The sequence below is a fragment of the Leopardus geoffroyi genome, chromosome B2 (assembly GCF_018350155.1).
Source record: "Leopardus geoffroyi isolate Oge1 chromosome B2, O.geoffroyi_Oge1_pat1.0, whole genome shotgun sequence".
NCBI classification, from domain to species: domain Eukaryota; kingdom Metazoa; phylum Chordata; class Mammalia; order Carnivora; family Felidae; genus Leopardus; species Leopardus geoffroyi.
In genome coordinates, this window is record NC_059332.1 from 9,064,643 (window position 1) to 9,073,211 (window position 8,569).

At 46.7% G+C, this 8,569-nt stretch overlaps 1 long non-coding RNA gene across 2 annotated transcripts; it reads left to right on the forward strand.

Moving 5' to 3' along the window:
* The first annotated feature begins 2,400 nt into the window (after window positions 1-2,400).
* On the forward strand, window positions 2,401-8,247 carry LOC123609672. Of its 2 annotated transcripts, none has more exons than XR_006717883.1 (3): window positions 2,401-2,470; window positions 6,133-6,261; window positions 7,560-8,247. It is a non-coding gene; the product is annotated as an uncharacterized LOC123609672 (long non-coding RNA). The 2 variants fall into 2 exon arrangements; XR_006717882.1 differs by lacking the exon at window positions 2,401-2,470 and adding an exon at window positions 2,515-2,559.
* Window positions 8,248-8,569: the final 322 nt, after the last annotated feature.

The following is an 8,569-nucleotide window of genomic DNA, read 5'->3' on the forward strand; positions in this document are numbered from 1 at the left end:
GCACGAAAATGATTACCGGTGTCTACAATCTCAGCCTTTCCCTCTCGTCGCCTGCAAAGAATTCTAACTGTGTCCTCTAGGTCTCTTTCCCTTCTCCCTCATTCTCTGTGGAAGGACCTGCCTTGCCAGACAAAGCTTCTTGGGCTTCTGCGATGAGAGCTGAGAGGGAAAGAAAAGGGGGAGAAAGTCGGGAGGCATGGTGGTTGGGGCTGGGAGGATGTTTTGTGCAGGGTTTTGAGAAAGGAGAGGTGAGCCATTGCCTGTGGGATGGTGGGTGGAAAGGACAATGGGATTTGGAAAAGTCTGCCTGGGGCCATATGCCTCTTCAAGGTATTTGGGCTGAAATTATGTCAGGCTGCTGTGATATGCAGGCACTGAACCATGGGGCCTCTCAGTCGTGGACACAGAAATAGGTCCTGAAGATACACAGATATATATCAAATACCCGTGTGTGTGTGTGTGTGTGTGTGTGTGTGTGTGTGTGTGTGTTTTACCAGCTTTTCCTCTGGGTGGATAAAATTCCATTTTCTGCTTTCTGCTTTCCTGCTAAGTACTTCTCCATTTGTAATTAAAAACAAATGCTTAGATTTGTTTTTTTTTTTTTAATGGTTACTGAGCCCTGCTAATAAAAGTGGAAACATAAATTCGTCCTGGCCTTTTCTCTCAGCACAGGAGAGGTAAGGGGAGAGGAGGCAAGCTCCGGCCTTCACCGGCTCCATCTGTCAGCAGCACCCACCTCTGCCTGCCAGAAGGGACTGTGTGCCTCCCCCTAACCAGTCCCTGGGCCAGTTAGGGTCCGGCCAGGCCGTGTGTGTCCCCAGCTCCCCAACCACCCAGTGGTGGAGGATGAGGGCTCTTGGGAGTAGTCTGCTGCTTTGTTTCTGGGGTGACGGGGCCATGGACACCTTCACGGGCACCCATTGCAGGCCCTCTCGCTACGTCCCCGAACCCTGACTGTCACCAACAGAACCCCTGCTGCCATTCCTGGTTTTTAAGAAATTGCCTGGGTTTTGTGGTAGGCCTGCCACTCAACTGATTGGAAACCCGGTCGCCATGACTGTATCTATAAAGGGAGTGAACTCTGCCTCCGGAATTCTCAACCTATAGATGTGGCACATACCTGATGGCTTGAAAATGACAGCTTCACAGAACATTCTGTTGTCCCTTTGGCCCCACTAAATGGAGTATCTGTGAGGAGCAGTGGCTGAAGTCCCAGGTTCTGACAGTCTCGGTGTAGACAGGAAAGAGACAATGGGGTTTTGGTAATCCACAGCAGTGAGAGTTGATCGAATCACTTGCTTGACTCTTTTTAGCTATCCATGACCCCAGGGAGACATCCTGAAGTGCTCTGGGTGGCTAGAGAGAGAAAATATAAAGAGTATGGCGGGAACACCTGTGCGCTATTGGTGGGAATGCAAATTGCTACAGCCACTGTGGGAAACAGTATGGAAGTTCCTCAAAAAATTCAAAATAGGAACATCATAGGCACTACTGGGTATTTACCCAAAGAAAATAGAAGCACTAATTCAAAAGGATACCTGCACTCCTGTGTTTGCAGCAGCATTATTTGCGTTAGCTAGGGTATGAAAGCGGCCCAAGTGTCCGTCGATAGAATATTACTCAGCCATAAAAATGAATGAGACCTGGCCATTTATGACAACATGGATGGATTACACTAAGTGAAATATAAGTCAGGCAGAGAAAGACAAGTACCTTACAGGTGTACTTACGTGTGTAATCTAAAAAACAAAACAAACGAATAAACAGACGACAGAATCAGGCCATTAAATACAGAGAACAAACTGATGGTTGCCACAGCCATCTGGAGGCTACCTACTGGAGGTTGCCTACCTACTGGAGGTAGGTGGGGGGATGGGCAAAATGGGTGAAGGGGAGTGGGAGATACAGGCTTCCAGCTGTGGAATGAATAAGTGATGGGAATAAAAGATACAGCATAGGGAATATAGTCAATGACGTTGTAACAGCATTGTATGGTGCAGATGGGAGCTACCCTTGTGGCAAGCATGGCATGATGTCTAGAATTGTTGAATCACTGTATTATACACCTGCAATTAATTTAACATTACATGTCAACTACACTCAGGTTGAAGATAGAGTGTGGCAAGGAAGGTCATGCCATCTGTAGAGGATCCCCTTTAACTGGCTGAAGTGTTTAGAGACTTCATTTTTTTTTTTTCAACGTTTATTTATTTTTGGGACAGAGAGAGACAGAGCATGAACGGGGGAGGGGCAGAGAGAGAGGGAGACACAGAATCAGAAACAGGCTCCAGGCTCTGAGCCATCAGCCCAGAGCCCGACGCGGGGCTCGAACTCAGGGACCGCGAGATCGTGACCTGGCTGAAGTCGGACCCTTAACTGACTGCGCCACCCAGGCGCCCCTAGAGACTTCATACCAAGCCTTTGCTCCATGAAGTGTGTACCCAGGATTGATTCGGAGCTTATTCTACAGGTACGGTTGTAGTTCTGGGGTAGATGGGAGAATGAACGAGAGGATTCGTAATTGCTGCGGAAGGAATACTTGAGCGGGTCATATGGAAGGTATTAGTCCGCCGTGGGCCACTAAACCGCCCGGTCATCTGGGGGACAGGTGGTATAGTTCTTGAGGAATTGCTTCCCAGTCTGCTAGCACATTTAACCGTGTTGGTGCAGGTGCTGGGCGGAGGGCCCCTGGACCTGAATGGCAGGGTTTTAATAAGGATCTGTAGGAGTCTCTGCGGATTCCACGGGGCTGGAAAATTCCCCACCTGGAAAAGACCACTGACTTGATAGCCGTCTGAGGATGTGTCCATGTTACATAAAAACAGAATATACTGCCCTTAAAGATCCATGGGTAATAAAAGTCCGAGTTGTTTCTTAGCACTGCAGAGGAGTGGGTAATGGGAACAGAAAACTTTTTTTTTATTTAAAAGAAAAAAATTTTTAGACGTTTATTTATTATTGAGAGACAGTGAGAGATAGAGCATGAGCATGGGAGGGGCAGAGAGAGGGGGAGACACAGAATCGGAAGTAAGCTCCAGGCTCCGAGCTGTCAGCACGGAGCCCGATGCGGAGCTCGAACCCACAAACCGCGAGACCGTGACCTGAGCCGAAGTCGGACGCTCAACCGACTGAGCCACCCAGGCGCCCCGGGAACAGAAAACTTTCTTAGGCAGGATCGTCTACGTATTTGCTATGTATTGCTATGTATCGTCTATGTATTGCTATGTATCGTCTATGTATTTCAGTGCAAAATGAAAACAAGTCCCCTTGTTCAAAATGTATTAAGACTTTCAACACAGAAACTGTAGAGCATTAAGTCAAACATGGAGACCTTCTAAGCATGAGGCCCTTGTGAATCTATAGGTTGCACACTCATGAAGCCAGCTCTGTTTTAAAAATTCCCAAGAGAGTCTTTGAGATTAGCTGAAGACAGAGAGGGCGAGAGCAGGGTTGAACTGTAACAGTCATTGCTGACATTATTCTCTTAACTTCTTTTTAAAACAATTTTTTAATGTTTATTTTTGAGAGAGAGCGAGCGAGCGCATGAGCGAGGGAGGGGCAGAGAGAGAGGGAGACACAGAATCCGATGCAGGCTCCAGGCTCTGAGCTGTCAGCACAGAACCTGACGTGGGGCTGGAACTCACAAGCCGTGAGATCATGACCTGAGCCGAAGTCAGACGCTTACCCGACTGAGCCACCCAGGTGCCCCTGTTTCCTGCTTTTAATCTCTATGGCTTTACTAGGTATTTCCTTATGGACTATAAAATTTGCCCATAGGCTCCCCCTAGCCACCAATTCATTTCCCTCGTTTCCTTCACAGCCAAACTTCTCAGGAGACCAGGCTACAATTGCTATGTCTACTTTTATTCTGATTACACAGACATCCACATTTTAAAATCAAATTTTAATCTCCTACGAACCCACCAGATCTTACCAGCAGGGATCACATGTATAAGTTAGGGGTGCTTCTAACTACAAGTAACAGAGAATCTGGCATTCGGTGTCCTAGACCCACAAGGGTGTGTTAACTTTTCTCACGTTCTAGGAGGTCTGGAGATAGACAGTTGCAGGTGTTGGTTTAACAGATCAACAACGTCACGCTAAACATCATGCTTTTATCACATGGTTGTAAGATTTCCCCTACTCCCGCCCTGCTCAGCTCCTAGAATCAAGGCTGGAAGAAGGGAGAAAGAGGAATGCTAGATGGGGAAAGATTGTCCTACTCCACAATGTCTGAAGTCTCAGCTGGGAACACTTGAAGTCTCGATTCAGTCATGGACTGTCACTGAGAGATGTCCTGCCTCCTGTGTCTCGTGGTTGGTGCTGTTGGCTGGGACCTCCCTGGGGCTGTCATCCAGAACATCTAGGCACAGTCTCTCCGTGAGGTCTCTTGGCAGGGGCTAGCTTGGGCTTCCACACGGCATGGCTGCTGGCTTCCAGAAGCACGTATACCAAAAGAATAGGTGGAAACGCATAGCATTTTCATGATCTACCCTCATATGTCACAGTGCCATTCCCACTGCACCCTGTTGGCTGAGACTAAAAATAAACTCATTCCAGGGTCAAGGGTGGAGGACGTTGATTCTGTCTCTTAATGGGAGGCGTTTTACAGTCGTGTTATTAAGAAGAGCACACTGGGTGGGAGATATCGTGGCCGTCTTTGAAAAATGCAATCTACCACGAACCCTTTTATTAAGAAAGCAACACTTTCGCAGAAACCACCTGGCAAAGGTGCAGTTTATCTCTTTGAACCCATCTAGGTCACATGTGCGCTTAGTTGGTAGGGAGGGTGAGAAAGAGAGCATTTGACTTTCAAGTCTATTTAGTGGAAGCTGGTGTGGGGAGGGGAAGGCACGACTGTTAGGTAGGCAATCAGCAAGGTCTGTCACACTCCCGCCCACGCCAGATTCAACTACTCCCTCCTCTCTGCTCTTTGTTCTCTGTACAGGCTTCTATATGGCACCTATAAAATTTTTACTGCATTCATTCATTTGTTTCTTTCGGCTATGTTCCAAGCCCTTTATATGCAGGGACTGCGAATTATCTGTCTTAGCATCTCCAAGGTCTATTGCTATGCCAGGCACAGGGGAACATTTAATAAAACCCTTCTTGAAGAAATGACAGGTTAGGTTCTAGAATTTCCTGAGTAGAATAACTTAGGGACTGAGATGTTTGGGGTCCAAGACCATGAGTTGTTTTAATGGAAAGACACAAAGAAGTCCACCCTCAGTATCAACAATAGCTAAATTGCCTGGTGGCTTCCAGACAGCAAAGGAAGGACCCAGAGGTCCAGAAGATACTTTTGACTAATAATCATCCTGACTGCCTTGTTTCATGTAAAGTGGTTTTCCCAACATCATTCTATTTGTTACTCATAACCACTTTGAAGATTCAGAAGGGCAGATTTGCCATTTTGCAAAAGTATCTCAGATTTAGGGTAAGTGACTTGTTCAGGCTAATATGTGGAGGAAAGCATGGTAATTTCGTTTGAAATTAACCACACATACAGTTGAAGTCTGGAAGTCTGTGTGATGCAATCAAAGCACTTACTGCCTACTTGGATTGGATTTGGCTCTAATTGCGGGTGCCGCTTCTGAAAATAACCGTGAAGTTTAAAATTACAAGTTTACATACACACACCGAATATATATAATATTATATACATATAGGCATTAAGATATGCACACACAGATACACACGTAGAAATATGTATCACACCAGGTGCCATTTACCTGGAAGTTATTTGACAGGATTATGTAAAGCGGTATTCTAGAAACATGGCTATGATTTTCCTTAAACGTAATTTTCTCTCTAAAGTGAGGGTAGATTGATGTCTGTTTGAAAAGGTGATTTCATCCAGTTCTCGAACGCCTGGCTGATAGCCGCGGCCATGGTGCAGGTATGTAAGAACAGTAGTCTGTCTCCTGAAGAAGGAGCTGGGCAGATCTGTAGAAGGTGTTAGCTCAGCTCCACACGGTCTTCGCTAAGGTGCTGGGAGAGCCACACACGGGAATGCTGAACCATAGCAGTCAGACCGGACATCAAGGAATCACGATGTGCAACAGGGATTCTGTAAGTAGAGGAAGGAAGGCTACCCCGGGTCCTCCTAAAGACGTTCCTGCATTTCCCTAGGAGATAACCCCCGCTGGGGTGATGAATGTGTACGTTCAGACGAGGGATCCAGAAGCGGAGGAGTGACGCTTTCCAGAAGGACGTGTCAGGGTTAATTATGAAGGAAGTAACTAAAGTACAGAAGACCAGGTGAGTCAGTATTCCTTATGGCCTGTTTTAAGAACAAGTGTTTGCCAATCTGTAGATAGAGGCAATGCTATTTCAAACAAATAGTTTGGATCTTTACCATCTCAACCCAATAATTAATGGTAAATGTCGTGATGGCCCTCCACATTTCTTCTACAGTATTTATCTTAGTTTTCCTGTGCAAGAGTATCTGTATATAAACGCTAACTGCTCCAGGACTGGGGACGACAGGGACTCTGTCTTATTTATCTCTGTGTCTAGCAGAGACTCAGCACAGGCTTTGTACTTAGTAGCTTAGTAAATGTTGTTTGAATCGAATAGTTCTGTGTAGAGGCTGCAAAGGCAGATAATAGAGAGCAGGTCCTTGACTTAATTAGGCTCAATCAATATGTCATAAAATTCCCAGGGTAATTCAATTACAGGTCCAGGCTATGAAGGTAAGAGCAGTGTCTAAAAAACAGCCAGGATTATTATCTATCTCTCGGCATTCAGAAGAACTTGACCCCCATATCCTGATGCTGGCAGGAAGTGAAACAAAGATCTTGCTGGAAATTTAAGGGGCAGCCTTCTACAATCATACTTGAGGTGCATTTTTTTTTTAAAGTTTATTTATTTTTGAGAGAGAGAGAAAGAGAGCAGGGGAGGGGCATAGAGAGAGGAGGAGAGAGGATCCCAAGCATGCTCAGTGCTGTCAGCTCAGAGCCCGATGCCGGGCTTGAACTCATGAACCGTGAGATCATGACCTGAGCCGAAATCAGGAGGTGGACATTTAACTGACTGAGCCACTCGGGTGCCCCGAAATGCATTCTGAAGCACACTCCACGCTTTTAGCAGCTTTTTAAGAGTAGCGATACCCAACAAAAAAGTATATTCCTTGTAGACCAGATCTTTGATATGGCATAAAATATAATTACCAGTACCCAGAAGTCAGACACGTCACACGCAGAATACCTTTATGTCCCTGACTGCTGCCTATTATAATGCTGCGTGACAACCGTGATAAGGGTGAGTGAACCTTGAACTGACTGGCAAATGAAAAATTACTTTTCATTTTGTGAAAGTCCTGGATGGATGGCAATGTCTCAGACTCCTGTCTTCTTCCTTATTTGATCATCGTGATCTCTGACACCTGAATGTTAGGCCAAAGATTAAAGTTGTGCTTTACCAGGGGCGCCTGGCTGGCTCGGTCCGTAGAGCACGTGACTCTTGATCTTGGGGTTGTGAGTTTGAGCCCCACGCTGGGTGCAGAGATCGCTTCAAGATAAAATCTTAAAAACATTGTTTTGACTGTCCTTCCCTAGCACTGCCTCCTATTATCGTGGCATCCAACCAATGGCAGATCGGACGGCCACCCGCTTCAGTTGTACTATTTCTCAAAGCTTCAACTCTCACCTCTGAAAGCAGCCTGCGTCCTCCAAGCTTGTCCTCCCCAGCCTGCACCTCTTCTCTGAGTCCAATTCCATTCATTAATTCCTTTAAAATGGATTTACTTAGCATCTACTGGTGTGTGTTTGGTGCTGGAGATACAGTAAGGCATGATCTCCTCCCTTCAGGAGCTCACAGACTGTGGGGGGGGGGGGGGGTGGAACAGTAACACCGGAGTTGGGGAAGGGACTTTCCACAGGAGACGACCTTCCTATGGTCATTTGCACCTGCCGAAGGCCCAACGTTTTGAATAAATAATTAATAATTTTCTCTCCAAAACGTACGTTGCTTCCTAATTTCCCCCATCCTGCTGTATAGCACTACTATTCAGTTCCCCAGCGATTTAAGTGTAAAACCTGGTGTTTCTGTTTTCTTCAACCCCCTGGAGCCATTCGCCATGGGGTCTTGTTGGCTCCCACCTCTCACTTGAGGTCCCCAGAGCCTTGGGGACAATCATGCCCAGAGACTTTGGCTGTTACCTCTTCACCAGAATTCCCGGCACCTGGCATTGTCAAAGTTAAACAAAAAACAAAACAAGCTCACTGGCTCCAGCCACCCACTCGTCCACACCCCATCACTTCACTTGCGGGTTACTGAACTAGCCTCCCAGCTAGCCCGGGCCTGCCGAGACGGTCGCCCTGGAGATGTTCCTGGCGACTGGCTGGCTTGATCATGTGGCTTTAGGATGAAGGGGGCAGGAAGAAGAAGACAGCTCCACAGACCTGTGAAGTCGTCTGCCATCAATATGCGTGGGCATAGCAGCAAGAGGTGTAGACGGACAGGGGTCCGTAGCAATTCACCAGAAATAACCAACCGGGAAGCGGTGAGGGCCTGAGGGACAAGAGGCCCAGGTAAAGAGAGCAAGGCAAACATACTAATTTCCCGT